Here is a 20,253-nt window from a genome sequence, read left to right as displayed (position 1 = left end):
ACATGACTGCAAAAGCTTATTACTTCTGCCATACTTTTACCATTTATCGTCAAAAGCGTGTTTTTTGACAAAACATAGTAACGTAATGGCAAAAATAATGACACTTTTTCAGCCGAGTAAGTCCAGCATAAGATTGATCTAAAACGTATAAAAGAAAACATTCATATTAATGTTGTTTAAAAAAAGTTTACAACTTCCAAACAAACCTGTTTACAGCGCCAATGAGTCACTTCATCCTGGATCTCACTATCGAAATCTTTGCTGAAAATTATAAAAAACTGAAAGTAAAGAATTCCGAACTAATAAAAAAGATCAAGTTAATTTAATTTTATAATTTTTATTTTTTGTAGTTTAGTTCATTTATCAATAAGTAATTTAATTGCAATTTATCAAGATAGTAAACCTCGTGAACGTTTCTTTCCCTATTTGTGTTTTCTCACAACTTTTTGGAAAGGCACAAAATACCCATGTAGGGCCCAGAGTAAGGCTGCATCTTGACAATCTGAGAAATAGAAAACATTTTTCATATCATCGATTAATAAAAAAAATTATTGTTGATTGGATTTTTTTTCTAAAAATATATGTATTTGCTTGGTATTATGTTAAAATGCATAATACAAAATTTATTTCAAGTCTCTAGCGTTATTAGTTCGTGAGATATGTAGGAGTAACGAAAATGTTCACCACTCACCCAATTTTCTTGAGAACCCTTTCTGCATCTTTCTGCTGCATTATCTGCATTTCTAAAATTTATTTGAAGTCTCTCTTCTGTTTCTTGAGCTACGAAAAACGTCACGAACGTACGGACGTACGGACGTACAAACGTGTGACATTTTATGGATATAAATAAATATATTACTGTGGTACTAAGTTAAAAAATATTCAAGAAATGAGATGAGAATTAAAAGAAAAATTTGTGTAGTTTACTGATTGCGGTATGCAATCAACAGATAGCGAAACCATTTTGTTGGTGTTGCGCGTTGCAGTAAGGAGATTCGCAATTATAAAAATAATAACTAATAATAACAACTAATAATAATAACTAATAATAATAACTAAAAAATAACTCACCTGATTAGTTAGCTGATGCACATATACTTTTTTAATAATCACTTCACTTTTTTTATATGCACTTTAGACCACATTTTCGTGTGGCTTCTTTTTCTAAATGATTTGTATTCGTTGTTGCTCGTTGAAATTTGGCGGCACTTCATTTGTTCGTTCAGTTCGTCAAAAAAGGTTCTTACATTTAAAGTATTGTTAAGCTCCGTTTATACTGCCAAATTTCAAAAAAATGCTTATATTTTTTAGCTAGGAATTTGATAATTAATTAATGGTTTATTTAAATTAATAAACAAGATGTTTATTTATATAAACGGGTTTATAAACACAATTAACAATTAATTGATTTTAATAAACATGATGTTTCTTATTTATACTCCGTTATATTTATCAGACGCTTCGTTCAATTTGTAAACAACCGCCAGGAAAATTAATAAACTGTTTATTGCCATATTAGTAATTGGGTTAGTTAAAATACATAAATATGGTATTTATTTCTTTTGTAATATATTGCCGACTTATACCACGTTTTCACTCGGACAAAAACAAAAATAGGAGAAAGGAAAACTTAAATCAACATTTATTTAAAAAAATAGCTCATCACATTAGTAGGATTAAAACTAGATATAAAAAGATGGCGGTCGAGCATACTTTAAAAATGTAAGAACTTGGTCAATCTAACATAAAAGATAAAATCTATAGTTAGTCTTAGAAAATTTAAGATTTGAGTGTTTTAAAAAAAAAATAAATGACTATCAATTACATTGGTTTCGGCTAACCTTATTTTTAACAACACTTTACCTAAACAAATATTATTATTACTATTGTTAATATTATTATACATTATAATTAAGTGCATGAGGTTGATACTCATGACCATGAATGAAATGCGAGTGCATTATTTAAAAGAGGCTGGGATGCGACCCACACTGATAACTTCCCATCCCGTCTGTCTATTCGCTTTAAACGTACACACGCACGCACAGACATCTTTCTAAAAATCTTTTATTTCGACTCTAGGGACCTTGAAACGTCGAGAAATGTCAAAATTTTCAATTTGACAAATCGGACCCATTACAATAACTTCCTATGGGAAGTTAAAAATAGGAAATGAATGAGAGTACATTAAAAAATATAGGTTGGCTATTGTGAAGTGTAGTGTGGATTAAAGTCAATGGCCGGAATTAAATGTATAATGAAATAATCGCTAGTGTGATCCCTTCACAAAATACACATTTACATATTCGCGTACGATGTAATCATGAACGTTCGTGCTTGCCAAAAGATGAAACAACCAAAAAACGAATCGTGTAATCAGACCCTTATTCGATCACGCTTACTCAGTGTCAGTCATAGAAGATAAAGCATTATAAAGATACAAATCCTTCTTACGTTCCCTAAATACGAACGTAGATTTGAATATTTACAATGGTTAACCTATAGTGTCATTGAAATCGAGTCGAAACCTTACTATATCTTATTACATTTTCTTTAGAGTGCTGAAATAGGCTGAAAGTTTCCTTTGACCCATTATATATGTGTTTAACTTAAAATTAGTTTGGTTTGTCTGGTTAATGTGAGGTGGTAGAAGTTAAAGTAAAAGTTGATATGAGATGTGTGACTCGACATTTTTTTTTATAAAGGTTTGAGTAAGAGAAATGCACTAAAGTTGGACATTTCACAAATAAAATTAGTCTCAAAAAATTATTGCTCTTGTTCTCACACTATGAGTTCACATTTCTGGGAATCATGTATTCTGTAGGTGTGACATATTTCGATACCCAGCAATTACATTGTAAATATCGACTATAAGGATTTTTAGGAAAAAGTGTGAGCTCTGCATCTAGATAAAAAATACAATTTTTCGTTAAATTTCAACAAACGATTTATTATTTTTGATAAATAGTTTATTATATATAACAATTGTTAATTAAAAACACAGCCATCTACAACAGACATTTTAGTTACACCCAGCTTACATTACTATTATTTACAAAATAGTAAGGAAGCCCAAAAGATGCCAACGATCGAATATAACAACTATGAATGAAGGCTTGTGTTTTTGTTCCGTATTTTAATGACTTTAAATGCAAGTAAAAAAAACTCTATATTATGATTTTATTAATCTCTTATGATTCTTTATCATATAATATTAAATGCAAATATTTCACATTAAAAATTAACTTGAAGATCGATTTTATCAAAAAATTGTGTGCTTAAATAAAACATAAAAGTACTTAGCCAATACTATTACCTATATAGAATTAAAAACAAATATAAAAGACATCAATTAAGCTCTAAGACTTTTGTTCTTGTAGAACGAGTTATAAATATACTGAACATTTTACTTGTTTTGACTGCAGTGTTTCTGCGATTCACAAGAATTCGTATAAAATGATATAAAGTTTAGCGATATATGTACCTCATACAATTTCATACAAATAATGATTTTTCGCGTCGCGTAGTGAAATTTAGTTCTGCTGAGTTTGAGTGCAGTGTTATCTTTATGATTTAAATTTTTTTTAGTCAAGGAATCAATTTTATTTTTTGGGATATAATATTTAACAATTCTCTCAATAATGTTGTTCATAGTCACAATAAATGGTTCTATATTTTCCAACTACCAAAGTTTATTGTGTCAGTGAATAAGGTTATAAAAAATAATAAACTGCTTGTAAATTTTCCAATTCGTCTATTAATAATGGTGTTCATTACAACAATAAACGGTTTATTATTTTTTGATTCCCAAATTTGTATTTGTCAGTGAATAAGGTTATAAAAAATAATAAACTATTTGTAAATTTAAGAATTGGTTGTGATATTAGATGAAGGTTGGGATATAATCTTTAACAGTCCCCTTTCACACATTTCGTTTATTGTGGCAATAAACGATTAATTATTTTCAATAACTAAAATGTTTGCGGCAATTAATATAGTTACTAATTTTAACAAACGGTGATTAAGTGCATTATTTTTCATTTAATAAACGGCCGTTAATAGTATTAACAAACGATTATCAAACGCTGAAATTTGTTTTAATAAACCATTCACTCTGACGAGAAAAAGTTTGTTGTGACAATAAATAAGCAGTTAATAAACGCCGTTTTTTATATTAATGCACGTTTGTTTTTTCAGTGTACCACCTGGTTTAACCAATAAAATTTATCTAAATTTACAATAATTTAATTGAATCAACATCACTACCATAAACACTGTTTCGGATTAATAGGGAAATTATTTTAAAATACATAAATATGCGCATTTTTGATTATATTGCCACTGCCAAAAACCTACTGTTTTGAAACCAACATTCTTTATGAATTACAAAAAAATAAAACAATGCTATTTCAATTACATACTTTCCCCAATGTAATTAAAATCCTCTTTCGTATGAAAACAAATCCAATTAGCATGTATTTACCACAAAATTTCAGCAGCATAGATTTTGTTTAGATTTTGGTCAGATTTTTACTGTCTATGTCCTGCGAGCTATACGAGTGCGGTAAAGTCCCCAATATACAATGCTGTATACTGGTTCATAGAGCATTCAGGTTAAATTCTCCATCTATTTAAATACATAAATCAAAGGCTGAAAGCTGAACAATGTTCGAAATGCCCACAGCTCACACCATCTTTGGACCGTTGGATGTTCCTGTTCTATACAGAGGAGAGCGAACCCTTTTGACCACCTTCTATTGTTTCCAATCTCACATTTTGGTATTTGCCATGCAGATATGTTTATAATAGGTTTTTGCAAAATATTATTTTAATGCGATTTTCCTTCTTTGCTTCCTACAAACTGTGTAGTCTGTGTAGAAGTTTCTGCTCCATAATGTCCCGAACCAGATTGTTTTAGATTTTCAGTCTCCAGAGAAGGAGTGCTTTTATGGAAGAAGATTATATTATTAAAGGCAATTTATACAAACAAAGGCTTAGAAATTTATTTTAATTTGATTTAATTTATTGAAATGTACATTTTATATACCTATGTACATTGTACATCCGAACACAGGTATCCTACATTTTGGTATTTTTAAAAGCTTTCAAAAATAAAATTGTACATTTTCTTAAATTTAGACAAAGGAACTACTCGTATCACCAATTTTAATTTGGTTACATAGGAGTGGTTCCTGTGGTGATACCTCATGGTATCTAAGGGTCCATCGGTTCGTTGAACCATTCGGAGCTAATAAAGAAGGATAATAAACGCAAATAATGATAAGACCGATGTATCTTTTAAAGAAGAAGTCTTCTAATTGGAGTTTACATCAGGTCATGAACACAGAAAAAAAACTCCTCCTTCTCTTCATCAGTGGTTCCGAAAAAAATGTTTACCTATTAGACAATGTCCATTAAAGACACACATCAAGGAATTTGTTTACAATCTTACCAAAGAAGATGAGTTATTTTCAGCACTAAGCAACAATCTTTGGTCCAACAAGTTTAATTAACATGCAAGGAGTGGTTTTAGTGCATCTATGATTCGCTTACTCTAGTTTTTAGAAGAGAAACCTTAAAAATAAAACAACGGCTACTTGACCAAGAAAAAATAGAACCAAGTAAACTCAGACAAACCACTTCTATTTAGTTCAGTTCTGGAAGATATTTTACGAAAAACTAACTGGAAAACAAAATGTGGAATAAGGATATGTGAACAAGTTCTTAACAATTTAAGATTTGCAGACGATATAGTTCTAATTTCTACAAAAGATGCACAAATTCAAGACATGTTGGCGGAACCAACTTACTTACTTACTTAAGGCGGCGGCGTTACCCGGGGCGGAACTGGGCCACAACCAACATGCGTCTCCAGCCAGTTCGGTCTCTAGCTAGCTATCTCAAGTTTCGCACGCAAAGTTGGTTGAGGTCTTCACCCACCTGCGTGCGCCACCTGTGTCGCGGTCTTCCTCTAGTACGTCGTTCCACGGGATTGGATTCGAAGACCTTCCGGGCTGGAGCGTTGATGTCTATTTGCTCTACATGACCCAGCCATCTAAGCCGTTGGACTTTAATTCTGCTAATCAGGTCAATGCGGCTGAACAGCTCGTCGTTATATCTTCTCCTTCATTCTCCATCTATGCGTACGGGACCAAAAATCAAATCAAATCAAATCAAATGGGGTGGCGCAACAGTCCGTTGTGAACCAGGGCCTAGTGACTTACAACTCTCAACCATTCCTGTGTGCGAGTACTGTTGTCAGGAATGGGACCAAAAATCACACGAAGAATTTTTCTCTCGAAGCATCCTAAGACGCTTTCGACTTAACTTCGAAATTGCCTTCTAAGTCCAAAGAAGCAGCGATTTGCAAGATTTATTCTTAGTTTGATTTCAGCGCTGGTGTCGTTGTCTGTGTTAATAGCGGTGCTAGGTAAACAAAGTCCTTAACTACCTCAAAGTTATAGCTGTCCATCATGGTGTCCTTTTTTGATGACAGCGTATACTGGGGCTTGCCCTCATTGACCACTAAACCCATCTTGTTCGCTTTCGTCGCAATGCTCAAAAAGCTTCACTGACATCACGCTTTGATCTTCATGTCATTATGTCAATATCATCTGCGTATCCGAGTAATTGGATGGACCTTTGAATGATTATGCCTCTAGTGTTGATGGTTGAGTTTTGCACAATTCTATCCAAAACGATGTTGAAGAAGTCGCATGACAGTGCATCGCATTGTCTAAAACCTTTTTTTAAAATCAAATGCATCGGTAAGATCTTTTCCGACCTTGATAGAGCAGCATGCATTCTCCATCGTCATTCTGCACAAACGGATACGTTTGACAGGGATGCCAAAACTAGACATTGCTCTGTAGAGCTCTTCTCTATAGATGGTGTCATACGCGCTGGAGATGGTAGGTATCTATTTAAAGCTCCTGAGTTTTTTCCAAGATCTGTCGTAGTGTGAAAATTTGGTCGATAGTTGACTTTCCTGGTCTGAAGCCACACTGATAAGGACTTATCAGGTTCTTGACGAATGGCTTCAGATGTTCACATAATATGGCAGAAAGGATCTTATATGCAATGTTTAGAAGACTAATGCCTCTGTAGTTGGCGCAATTTAGAGGGTCTTCTTTTTTTATGTATTCGGCAAACTATGCTGAGATTCCACTCATCGGGCAAGCTTTCTTCCAACCATATTTTGCTGCTTTGAATAGTTCGGCAGCCTTGTTTGACTTAAGTTTAGATATAGCTATCTTCACTTTGTTAAGGTCGGGTAGGCGTAATTGTTAACTGCGTCGCCTTGGTGGAATGGTTCTATCTCCCTTACAGCAGAATTTGGTTCGTCATCGCCGTTATATAATTTGGAGAAGTGGTCTTTCCATATTCTCAACATAGACTGCGGTTCCACTATACGATGTTCCCCTGATCGTCCTTACAGGCTTCGTTTCGTGGCTTGTACTCTTGGGAGGTTTTTTTTTTCCTTTTGATGGGGGGAGTGGTGTTTAAACTAAACCACCTCTCCCAGACGGCAGCGGATGAATTCTCGAGATGGAATTAACGGTGGCGTCTACAGTCCCAGTAAGGTTGAACTACTTAGTAAACACCTTATAGGGCTTCTTATTCGGACACCAGGCCTGTAAGGAGCAAATTATCCAGCTCCCCATCCTTGGAGTTATACTAAAGATGTGACTTCCTGGCCACGTAAAAAATACCTTAGTTGCGAAGCACCAACAAGCCTTGGATACAGACGGATGGAACCAATTACCTTGTGTGAAAATTACGGACTTCAAACAAACAAATCGAAAACAAAAGTAATAAAAAATCACACAAAAAACTATAGCGTTGAGTACCTTGAAGATTACATATATTTGAGACAGCTGAAATCATTTAAGGACCAAGTAAATAAAGAAATTAACAGACGCATCACCAATAGCTTGAAACAATTCTGGAGCCCTAAAAATATTTTACAATTGGACCAAAGTGCAGACACAATGACATAAATATTCGATTCTGTGATATACCGATACCAGACTACAAGCAATGAGGTTGACTACAAAAGCAACTTGACCAGCTAAGGATATTTCAGACCAAAATGGAAATGAAAATTCTGAATATTCGAACAAGTCAAAAGGTACGAAATGAAGACATTCTCAATAAAACCAGAATTATTGACGTCATAAATAAAACAAGATGGGTGAAATGGGATGGGCAGGTCATGTATCTAGACTTCAGGGCCAAATATTGAAAAAGATTAGCCGATCGGCCCAATAAAAGATGGAGTTACGATATAACACAAATAAGAACAAATTGGTTAAAAGAAGCCAAAAATGGAGACACATAGATAGCCTTGGGGGAATTTTATGCCAATAACCACGCCACGCGCTATCTTTGTCCGGATAGTGATGCTGATTTCGCCTCGACTGTCCTACTCCATGTGCTTCTTGGTCGTCTAGCTCTTCTTTCCTCTCGTGTGAGCGGATTCCAATGCATTGCTTGGCCTGCAATGCATTCGTTACCTTTTCGAAGGGTATGTACCACTAACACCTTCGTATTATAGAGTCTATAGGTACCTGGCCTCTCCTTCTCTAAAGGACCTCATATACGGTTTGGCCAGAAAATCCTTAGGATATTACGAAGACATCTATTCATGAAGGTTTGCAGCTTTCTTGTAATGGCTGAAGTAACCTTTCAAGTGCTGCACCCATAAAGAAGAACAGATTCCAAATTTGTGCGAAACAGTCCTAGCTTTGTTCTTAAGCTGATAGAGTTATTCCGGCACATTTTTGACAACATACTGAGCGCCGCTTTTGCTTTGAGGATGCGGCAGATGACGTCTTGTTCGGTGCCGCCTTCGTTGGAGACGATACTTCTAAGGTAAAGCTTCCACATTTTCACCGGTGTTGAGGAAATATTTATTTGAGGGGATGGGCGGTTCCGAGGCTGATCATTTTTGTTTTGCGAGAATTAATTTTCAGCGACACAACTCCTGCTTCTTCCCCACACTTGTTGTCATTTGATGAAGATCCATTATCCTATGAGTGAGTAAGTAAACATCGTTGGCGTAATCCAAGGGCCTTAAATAGGATGTCAAAGTCCATTGGATCCCTCCGCTACCTGTCAGAGCTGAGCGCAGTACATCGCTTATCACCAACAAAAACAATATTGGCGACAGAATGCAGCCCTGTCTGACTGCGCTTCGGATTTCAAAATCATCTGACAACACACCATCGTGCAGAACGTGACACTTGGATCCATTATATGTTGCTTTAATAATAGCAATTAGTTTTTCTGGAATGCCTCTGCCCCGTAAAGCTAACCAAATATACTCCCGGTTAACGCTATCAAAGTCCTTCTCGAAGCCGATGAACAGCACGTATAGTGGCGATCGATATTAAACGCACTGTTCAATAATGATCCGCAGGGTGTTGATATGTTTTAATTTGTATTTGGTTGAAGACGCTTGAATGTCCGTCGTCACCCAGCTAACTTTATGTCAGAGTTTGTGTTCAAACATAGTGCCACCAATCACAAGGCTATTGGCATTGCAGAAGTCAATAAACCTCTCACCATTATCATTGCAATTGCGAGCTCCGTCGGGGCGTAACACTGTATAATGGTGACGGGCCGTACTCTACTCTGAAACCTAACTTTGATAAGCCTTTTCCCAAGGGGCTCCCAAGAAATAAGGCTTTTGATTGCCGTTTTTGTGAGGAGTAACCCTACTCCAGCTTCTCGGGCGTTTCCTGGATCATGACCAGTGTAGAGCAGTACATAGCGGGATGGAGTTCAGTTATGACGAAAGCTTATCTTCGTTACCTATCCTGGAGAGTATGGAAACTTAGCCATGGAAATTTAAGCTAACTTATGTATATAGGGATACTAAAATCATTGCCTGGGGGCCACCATGAGGGGGTAAAGCAAGAACTGCCATGCCGCAGGCACCCAAATCCATTTTTTTGCTGACCCTTATTTCTCAACATAACCATATCATTCGTCTTCAAGCGAGCAAACTTTTATTCCCAAAACCTGAAATGATTTAAACAATTTCCCAGGCGCCTTGGTAAATCTTTTCTAATTTCACCTAACTAGAATAAGATTTGCTTCTGGGCACCTTTAAATGTTCCTTAATAAATCTCACTGATAAGTTTTATAAATATTCTAAAAAAAATGAACTGTTCAAAGTTTGAATAGAGTTTTTGTGCCAAACTTTGGCTTGACATTGAAACGTAATCAATATGTATTTCTTGTTTTTGTTTTCTTTAATTCTATCAATAAAACAAAAACACCGCATTGCTCCCCCATTTCACAGCCTTGAACCTTAAAACCAAGCACGTGTGACACAAAGTCACAAACTTGTGCATTTAATTGTTTATAAAGTCTCATAGCAAAATTTTATTATGTATGTTTTGGTACTGACATTATCAAAACTCAAATTCAATGATGAAAAAATAAGGACCCGAGTTTTCTTTCGCTCGATTAACTTTCCCAAATAATCCCAATGCCTTCCACCGACCGTCATCCATAACAGAAAAATACAACAAAAACAAAACGACCTAGATTTACTTTTTCTTGAATGATGTCTTGAGAGTGTGGGTGAACAAAAATTCTTTGCTCCTTTAAGAAATGAATAAATAAGAGTAATCAATATTTTGCAGACTCCAACAGGGTTATAACATACATGTGGACTGAGGAATTTCTTGAGAAATTCTTATTGTTCTCTGGTTGAGAATGCTTACATTAATAAAAGAACTGTTTAAATACCACACATAAATAAGTAAATCATTTTTAAGAATAAAGTTTTTGGTTTTGAAAAATGCCAGGATAAATAAATATATGTGCATATTTAAAAGATATTTTATTCGAAACCGTATTGAAATCTATTAAGTATTCCCTCAACCTCAAAGGACAAAAGTTTTGCTCTATTTAAACAGGCTTGGCTGCAAAGAGATTACAGCTTTACATAATAAGTCCAACAAAAACAAAAACAAAGTCTATTGATGGAATATTGGATTCACCTTCTTAAGTCCGTAACCCCAACGGCTAAGAATATAAATATTTTTGCTTATGCATACGATACGTTCCAGGTCAGGTCCTTGTAGCGATTATACCATGCATAATCTTGTTCTTGGAAGTCTTAAGTCTGGTTTACATGAAAATATTCTAAGAAACCTGAGAGAGGTCAAGTTTCTTAAATTCTGCAGAAGTGGTTATTGGCGACTTCCTGACGACCGACTGGATCATAAGGTAGAATATTTTTATGAGTCTCAAGTTCTTTTTTGCACTCAATTCATCATTTGTGTTTAATGCAAGAATGAAAGCGTTTTCAAAATATGAGAACTTAAACTTGTCAAGAACGTTACAGGAAATCGGATGTACGAATGAAATAAAGGTTTGAGGAAAATATGTGAAGTCCTCCTTCTCTCTAAAGATGTTACCCTTAATGATAAGTGCGTAGGTATATCATAAAAGAGGTCTTGGGTTCGATCCCTTTACGTAAAGGTAAAAATTATATTTTACATTGCCCACAGAAAAAAGTCCAACTGTATCAAGCTGCATTGACTATGGCCAACTTACTTCTTCAAAACGTGAAATTATGTGTACATTTAATATCTTGCGCAATAAAGCTAAAATTGGAAGATTAGTAACACGTGTACTTGTAATAGTAATATTTTCGACTACGATTATGCTTGGGTCTGACGACATTAATAAAACTTCTAATCTCTGCCCGAAAAATAGACACGGTGGAATCACAGCTTTTCCAATACTTTTTAAGCTGTTGTTGGATTATTAAAGATTTTATTATCGTAACAATTTTTAAATTGTGTGCGGTTTTCGATAAGGTAATAATTCGACCTTCAAGGTTCTTATTTTTAACAATACTAGACTATTTTGTGTGGGTTTATGTAAAATCACAGATAAGCCCGATAAGATTGAGAAATTAGAAAAGAATATGCGTTATTGATGACTTACGGGCCAAAGTAACCCCACTCGGCAACGAGCTGTCAAAAATCGGACCTCTCGGCTACATTAAGGGGTTCAGACTTTTAATCAAAAGTTTTTCACACACTTAACCCATAGACGATTTTTTGGGAACTGCTTCAAAATTGTCTTTAATGGTCTGTAAAGAAGGCTGACATTTGAAATATGTAAATGTATAAGGTTTAGTTAAACATTTACATATTTTAAAAGTTGAAGATGAAGTGACAATTTCTGCAACTACGACATACTTGCGACATTCGTAAAAGATTTCGATCTCTATATTTAAATCATTTGAAACATGACATTACGATGGTAGAGAAATCGGAAAAAGTGGGTTCCCATTATCTATCTTTCCTCGCCCCTACAGGCCAAACCATTGGGTCGATTGAGTTCAACCATGGAAGTTAAGGTATTTAGCTGAGTACCGTTAGGAGTTTCATATATTTTTTTTTAAACTAAACATAACAGTAGTCCCCATACAAATTTTTTGGTCAGAAATCGAAAATTCGATTGTTCTCAAAAACTAACTGAAAGATTTTTATTAATTTTTTTTTAACTTGGCTTCTTTCAACAAAAATTATATATCTTTGAAAGAACTGTTATTTTAAACTTCAAATCGGAAATTTGCTATTTCTCCACGTTTCAAGGTCCCTAGAGTCAAAATAAAAGATTTTTAGAGAAATATCTGTGCGTGCGTGTGAACGTACGTTCACGACGTTTTTTTTGTCGTCCATAGCTCAAGAACCAGTAGAGATATTGATTTCAAATAAATGTTGCTATACAGATAATAATGCAGAAAGATGCAGAAAGGGCTCTAAGAAAAATTGAGCGGGTAGTTGTTTAGTATAGCAGTTGGTGAAAATTTTAGTCAACCCTAAATATCTCACGAACGAATAACGCTATAAACTTGAATTAAATTTTGTATTATATATTGTATAATGATATTGAACAAGTATATTTTTGAAAAAAATGCAATTAACGTTTTTTTATAAACCAAAAAATAACGAAAAAATAGTCACTTCAAAATGTTACGAATAAATAATGATGTTTTCTCCAAAACAATTTTATGCGAGAAATAACGTTTTTGACTTCTGGTAAAGTTTTGAGAAAAGTCGAATCTGCAGTGGAAAAAGCGGCTGGGATGTGACCCACACTGATACCTTCTCATCCCATCTGTCGATTTTTCTTGCTTAAAAGTTTGTAGGTTTTCGTGTTGGGTTAAAAAAGTTGTTAGTTGAATTATTCTTAATTTTTTTTAAATTATAAACAATATGCAGAAAAAGCTTAGTTTAAAAATCTAGTTTTGTTAAATAGATTTTTCGTCGAAAACAAATTTTTACCAATTTAAGTAGCATTTCTTAAATTTGTACAAATTAGATGAATGAAATTAACTTGAAAGATATAGAGAACCGAACATTAATTTGTACTAAATTTAAGTACTATATTTGCCATTTTTAACTTCCCATAGGAAGTTATTGTAATGGGTCCGATTTGTCAAATTGAAAATTTTGACATTTCTCGACGTTTCAAGGTCCCTAGAGTCGAAATAAAAGATTTTTAAAAAGACGTCTGTGCGTGCGTGTGTACGTACGTTCGTACGTCCGTACGTCTGTACGTCCGTACGTCTGTACGTCCGTACGTTCGCGACGTTTTTTTCGTCGTCCATAGCTCAAGAACCAGAAGAGATATCGACTTCAAATAAATTTTGTTATACAGATAATAAGGCAGAAAGATGCAGAAAGGGCTCTCAAGAAAATTGCGTGGGTGGTTTTTTTACCATAGCAGTTTAAAAAAAAGGTGAAAATTTTGGTTAACCCTTAATATCTTACGAACCAAAAACGCTAGAAGCTTGAATTAAATTTTATATAATAAACTGTAACGTAATCTCAAAGAAATATAACGGTTTTTTTTCTAAATCAAAAAAACTGAAAAAAAAATTTGTCACCTCCTAAACTTGACGACTAACATATGATTTCATCTCCAAAACAATTTTGAGCAACGGAGAATAATGTTTTAAAAATCTAATTAAATTTTGAGAAAAATCAAATAGACAGTTTTTTTTATAAAAAATAAAAATCTAAAAAAAACATTACTCAAAGTTCGTAAAAATTAAATATCGATTCAAATATCTTTTCAAAAACTTGAAAGTTAGACTTCAAACTTATTTTATATTATAAGAAATATTGTTTTAAGCATTCTGAAAGATGTTGAGAAAAATCGAATTGACAGTTTTTCTTACAAAAAATAAAAACCTTAAAAAAATTTATAAAAGTTGGTAAAAGTTGATTTTCGACTCAAATATCTTTTCAAAAATTGTAGATAATGGCTTTTAACTACTTTTATCTTTCAAAAAATATTGTTGTTAATATTTAGTAAAATTTTGAAAAAAATCGAATTGATAGTTTTTGTACAAAAAATTAAATACCTAAAAAAAAAATTAACAAAAGTTGGTAAAAATTGATTTTCGACTCAAATATCTTTTCAAATCAATAAAGTATTGGCTTCAAACTAATTTTATCTTATATGAAATATTGTTTTCAACATTCGATAGAATTTTGAAGAAAATCGAATTGACTTTTTTTACAAAAAATAAAACTCTAAAAAAAACAATACTACTTGGTAAACATTTACTTTCGACTCAAATAGCTTTTCAAAAATTCAAAATATTGGCTTCAAACTTATTTTATTTTACAGAAAATATTGTTTCCAATATTCAGTGATTTTTATATCAAAATCCAACAGTCCGTTTTTTCATAAAAAATAAAATCTATAAAAAATAGTACGCAAATTGGTAAAATCGATACTAGTACATATAGACAAACTTTTAAGCAAGACAAATCGACAGACGGGATGGGAAGTTATCAGTGTGGGTCGCATCCCAGCCTCTTTTTTTTTTAATGAAAAAACGGACTGTTGGATTTAAAAAAAAACACTGAATATCGAAAACAATATTTTCTGTGAAATAAAAAAGTTTGAAGACAATATTTTTAATTTTTGAAAAGCTATTTGAGTCGAAAGTAAATTTTTTTTAAGTTTTAGTTTTTTTTTTTAGGTTTCTATTTTTTGTGAGAAAAACTGCCAATTAGGTTTTTTCTCAAAATTTTACCGAATGATGAAAACAATATTTTGTATAAGTTAAAATTAGATGGAAGAAATAATCTTAAATTTATGAAAAGATATTTGAGTTTAAAATCAATGTTTAATACATCTTGTTAAATTTTCTTTTAAGTTTTTATTTTTTGGAATAAAAATGTCAATCAAATTTTTTTCCAAATTTTACTAAATGTTGACAACAATATCTCATTATTTTGAAAAGATATTTGAGTCAAAAATTAATTTTTACCAACTTTTATTAATTTTTGTGTTTAGGTTTTTATTTTCTGTAAAAAAAACTGTTATTTCGATTTTTCCCGAATGTTTTTTCAGAATGTTGAAAACAATATTTTCAAAACATTAAATTAGTTGGAAGCCATAATCTTAAATGTTTGAAAAGATATTTAAATCGAAAATCAATTTTTACCAACTTTTATCTTTTGAGTTTTTACTTTTTGTAAGAAAAAGTGTCAATAAGATTTTTCTCAAAATTTTACCGAATGTTGAAATCAATATTTCCTATAAGATAAAATAAGTTAGAAGGCATGATCTTAAGTTTTTAAAAAAATATTTGAGTCGAAATTCAATTTTTACCAACTTTGAGTAATGTTTTTCTTAGATTTTCATTTTTTAAAAAAACAAAATTTTATATTAGATTTTTCTCAAAATTTAAGCAGATATTTGAAACGTTATTTTTGGTTCCACAAAATTGTTATAGCGATAAAAGTATTTTTTATTCGTAAAATTTTGGAGGAAACTGTTGCGTATTGCAGTTATTCATATTGTCTTTGTTTTCTTATACCTAATTGGTTTAGGTTTAAGCTTGCGGTATCTTGTAATTTGAAACTTAAAGCATGGCACGCAACTTGAGTCAAAATTTAGCTTCCATACTAAATTCTCTCCAAATCTTGGTCAAGCTAAAACTTAGCAAGACATTTAAGCTAAGTGGTATGCATTGGACTAATTGGACTCGGCAGACTATTGAAGGTCGTAGCTAGAAGTTAAAATGTTAGGGCTGTTAATCTTCCAAATATTTGTATTACCACATAGAAAGAAGATGTACAAATGCTAGACATGTGCATTCAAGAGGACAAAAGCGTCCACAGGTTTTTCTCAAAACCCACCTCTGTCTATCAACTCCTACTCTCACCTCCCCGCGGTGAACATCAGGTGACTAGTACATCAACTGGTGTTTGGGTTCCAATTCCAACCCCTGTGGAAACTGGAAAGTTGTTGGGGGCAGCAAACGAGAGAGGGGAAGAGGTGTTTCCACTAAGGCACCTCTCCTTATCCAGGCGGCAGCGGACGAATTCTCGAGATGGAATCAACGGTGGCGTCTACAGTTCCAGTAAGGTTGAACAACTTAGTGAACACCTTATAGGGCTTCTTTGACATATTCCGAGCCCAGGCCTGTATGGATCGGTTAATCCGGCTCCCGTTACTTGAAGTTATACTAAGGATCTGGCCCTCCAGGTTGGGGGTTGTCCCGTCGGGGTGACTTCCTGGCCACGTAAAAAATACCTTAAGTTTCGAAGCACTAACAAGCCTCGGATAAGGACGGATTCACTGTTGACAACATAAGCAAACGAAATAAGGACAAAGAACTTTGGATATGTACGTAGATTGCTAGGTCCCTTAACAGACCACGTGCAGCCGAACAATTAGCGGAAGCCCTAAACTGCTGCAAGGCAGATATTATAGCCATCCAAGAAGTGCGATGGGATGGACCGGGCAAACGCAAACTTAAAGACTGCGATATCTACTACGGCGACTGCTACCGAGAACAAAGACAGCATCTTTTTGGGTGTGGATTTGTTGGTGGAACTTGACTCAGGCAAAAAGTCTTGAGTTTCAACAGTATGAGCGAGCGCATCACGACAATCCGCATCAAGGCTAAATTCGCCAACATAAGCCTAATATGCGCGTATGCCCCAATAGAGGAAAAAGATGAAGACACCAAAGACATATTCTTCCAGCTCTTGGACAAGACATATGAGCAGTGCCCTGGCTATGACATTAAAATTGTCTTAGGAGATTTTAATGCCAAGCTAGGAAGAGAAGACATCTTTGGTGGCATAATCGGGAGATACAGCCTGCACGACACCACCTCCGACAACGGATTCAGGCTGGTCGATTTCGCTACGGGGCGAGACGTTCTGGTAGCTGGTACGCAGTTCACGCATCTTAATATCCACAAGGGGACATGGAAATCTCCTGATCAATCAACCGTCAACCAGATTGACCACATTGCGATCGACGCACGACACTTCTCCAGTATACAGGATATCCGAACATTCCGAGAGGCCAACATTGACTCGGACCACTAGATCGTTGTAGCCAAGGTACGGCTACGGAAATCCCGATCCAAGTCAAAACAAGGAAGTACTGTGAGAAGATTCGACTTTAGACGGCTACAATCGCAAGAGACTGCCATGTCCTTTTCCGATCGAGTCTCTAAGAACCTCTTAAGGAGTCCTATGATTCCTGCATTAAGCATTGAAAACCAGTGGCAACATTGCCTTTCAGCCATCAGACGCCTCTGAAGTGCTAGGTTTCACACGGCCACCACAGCGAAACCCCTGGTTTGAAGACGAATGCTGGCAAGCGCACGCAGCGAAACAAGAGGCATACAAAACGGCGCTGCACAAAAGAACTAGAGCTGCTCGCGAGCTCTACGAGCAGAAGAGGAGAGAGTAACACCGGCTTCTAAAATGGAAAAAATGAGAGCATGAGAAGCGCGCGATCGAGGAGATAGAGGGATGTCACAACAGGAATGAGGTTCGTAAAATTTTACCAAAAGGTAAAAAAAACCAGCCACGAACCGAAGCCTGCATAGACGAACAGGGGAACATCGTAGTAGAACCGCAGTCTATGCTGAGAATATGGAAAGATCACTTCTCCAAATTATATAACGGCGGTGACGAACCGAATTCCGCTGTAAGGGAGATAGAACCACTCAACCTCGGCGATGCAGATCAACAATTCCGCCTACCCGACCTTGACGAAGTGAAGATAGCTATATCTAAACTTAAGTCAAACAAAGCTGCTGGTGCTGACGGCATCACCGCCGAACTATTCAAAGCAGCAGGCGATGACTTGGAAGGGAGCATGCACTATCTCATCTGCAAAATATGGTCGGAAAAAAGCATGCCCGATGAGTGGAATCTCATAGTGTGCCCGATACATATGAAAGGAGACCCTCTAAACTGCGCCAACTACAGAGGCATCAGTCTCCTTAACATTGCGTATAAGATTCTCTCTGCCGTATTATGTGAACGTCTGAAGCCATTCGTCAACAACCTGATTGGTCCTTATCAGTGTGGCTTCAGACCAGGAAAGTCCACTATCGAACAAATATTCACACTACGGCAGATCTCGGAAAAAACCCAGGAGCTCCAAATCGATACCCACCATCTCTATATCGATTTTAAAGCCGCGTATGACAGCATCTATAGGGAAGAGCTCTACCGAGCAATGTCTAGTTTTGGCATCCCTGTCAAACTTATCCGTTTGTGTAGAATGACGATGGAGAATGCACGCTGCTCTATCAAGGTCGGAAAAGATCTTACCGATTCATTTGATGTCAAAAAAGGTTTTAGACAAGGCGATGCACTGTCATGCGACTTCTTCAACATCGTTCTGGAAAGAATTGTGCAAAACTCAACCGTCAACACTAGAGGCACAATTTTCCAAAGGTCCATCCAATTACTCGGATACTCAGATGATATTGACATAATTGCAAGATCAAAGCGTGATGTCAGTGGAGCGTTTGTGAGCATTGCCACGGAAGCGAAGAAGATGGGTTTAGTGGTCAATGAGGGCAAGACCAAGTATATGCTGTCATCAAAAAAGGACACTGAACGACGACGTCTTGGACAAAACGTCAATATGGACAGCTATAACTTTGAGGTAGTTAAGGACTTTGTCTACCTAGGCACTGCTATTAATGCAGAGAACGACACCAGCGCTGAAATCAAACGAAGAATAACTCTTGTAAATCGCTGCTTCTTTGGACTTAGAAGGCAATTGAGAAGAAAAGTCCTCTCTCGAGCATGTAAAATCACCATCTATAAGACACTCATCATTCCGGTTCTCATTTATGGCGCTGATGCCTGGACCCTGTCAAAGAAAGATGGGAGCGTCTTAGGATGCTTCGAGAGAAAAATTCTTCGGGTGATTTTTGATCCCGTATGCATAGATGGAGAATGGAGGAGAAGATATAACGACGAACTGAACGGGCTGTACAGCTACACTGACCTAGTTAGCAGAATTAAAGTCCAACGGCTTAGATGGCTAGGTCATGTAGAGCGGATGGACATCAACGCTCCAGCCCGGAAAGTCTTCGAATCCAATCCCGAGGTACGGCGCAGTAGAGGAAGACCGCGAGTCAGGTGGCGCACCTAGGTGGGAGAGGACCTCAACCAACTTGGCGTTCGAAACTGGAGACAGCTAGCTAGGGACCGAGCTGGCTGGAGACGCATGTTGGTTGACGCCCACCTTAAGTAAGTAAGTGCATAGAAAAAACAACTGTAATTTAATTTAATTCGGTCATGAAAAAAATTGTGTATTATATTTTGGAATTCTATAAATAGCATAGTAGAAAATTCCCAATAAAACCCATCGGCAATAGCCACATTTTCGTGTTTAAAAATTAGTACAACTGAAAGAAGACCTGTCAGAATAATAATAAATAAAAAACACAAATAGAAGACAGTTTTGTGAAAATTAAAAGTTAAAATGAACTTCAGAAAAAAAAATAACTAAAACTAATAAAATGGACAATTTTCTAAGAAAACACCTGGAAATTGAGATTCTATAAAAAAAAGTGTATTTAATAATTGTAGCTTTGACATAAAATAAACCCTTCAAGAAGGTGGTTTGTTCATAGACTACTTTAAGCACGCTTATTTACCTTTTCTATTGTTAAAATATCAACAGTAACAGATTGACTTTTTTTCCAAAATGGAAAACACATGATTCCAAATGCACAACTACTCAACGAACACAACCATCGAGACACAAATGGAATATTAATCGTACCAACATTTGAGAACAAAATCAAATAAGATCCATTCGACACTCGTATAAATGTCAAAACCCCATCCGTAGTAAGATTCTACTTTAACTTTTATCGGTAGTAATTATACTGCGGATATTGTTTTTGTTATTCGTGTAAAATCT

At 35.2% G+C, this 20,253-nt stretch overlaps 1 long non-coding RNA gene across 1 annotated transcript; it reads right to left on the bottom strand.

The window, feature by feature from the left end:
* Window positions 1-321: 321 nt before the first annotated feature.
* LOC129952859 (uncharacterized) lies at window positions 322-915 on the bottom strand. The gene is made up of 2 exons (XR_008782403.1): window positions 692-915; window positions 322-502 (listed from the first exon to the last, which is right to left on the bottom strand). It is a non-coding gene; the product is annotated as an uncharacterized LOC129952859 (long non-coding RNA).
* Between the last annotated feature and the right edge of the window lie 19,338 nt (window positions 916-20,253).

The sequence above is a fragment of the Eupeodes corollae genome, chromosome 3 (assembly GCF_945859685.1).
Source record: "Eupeodes corollae chromosome 3, idEupCoro1.1, whole genome shotgun sequence".
Classification (NCBI taxonomy): domain Eukaryota; kingdom Metazoa; phylum Arthropoda; class Insecta; order Diptera; family Syrphidae; genus Eupeodes; species Eupeodes corollae.
Note: the sequence above shows the minus strand (reverse complement) of the source record. Positions and strands in the feature narration are given on the sequence as shown.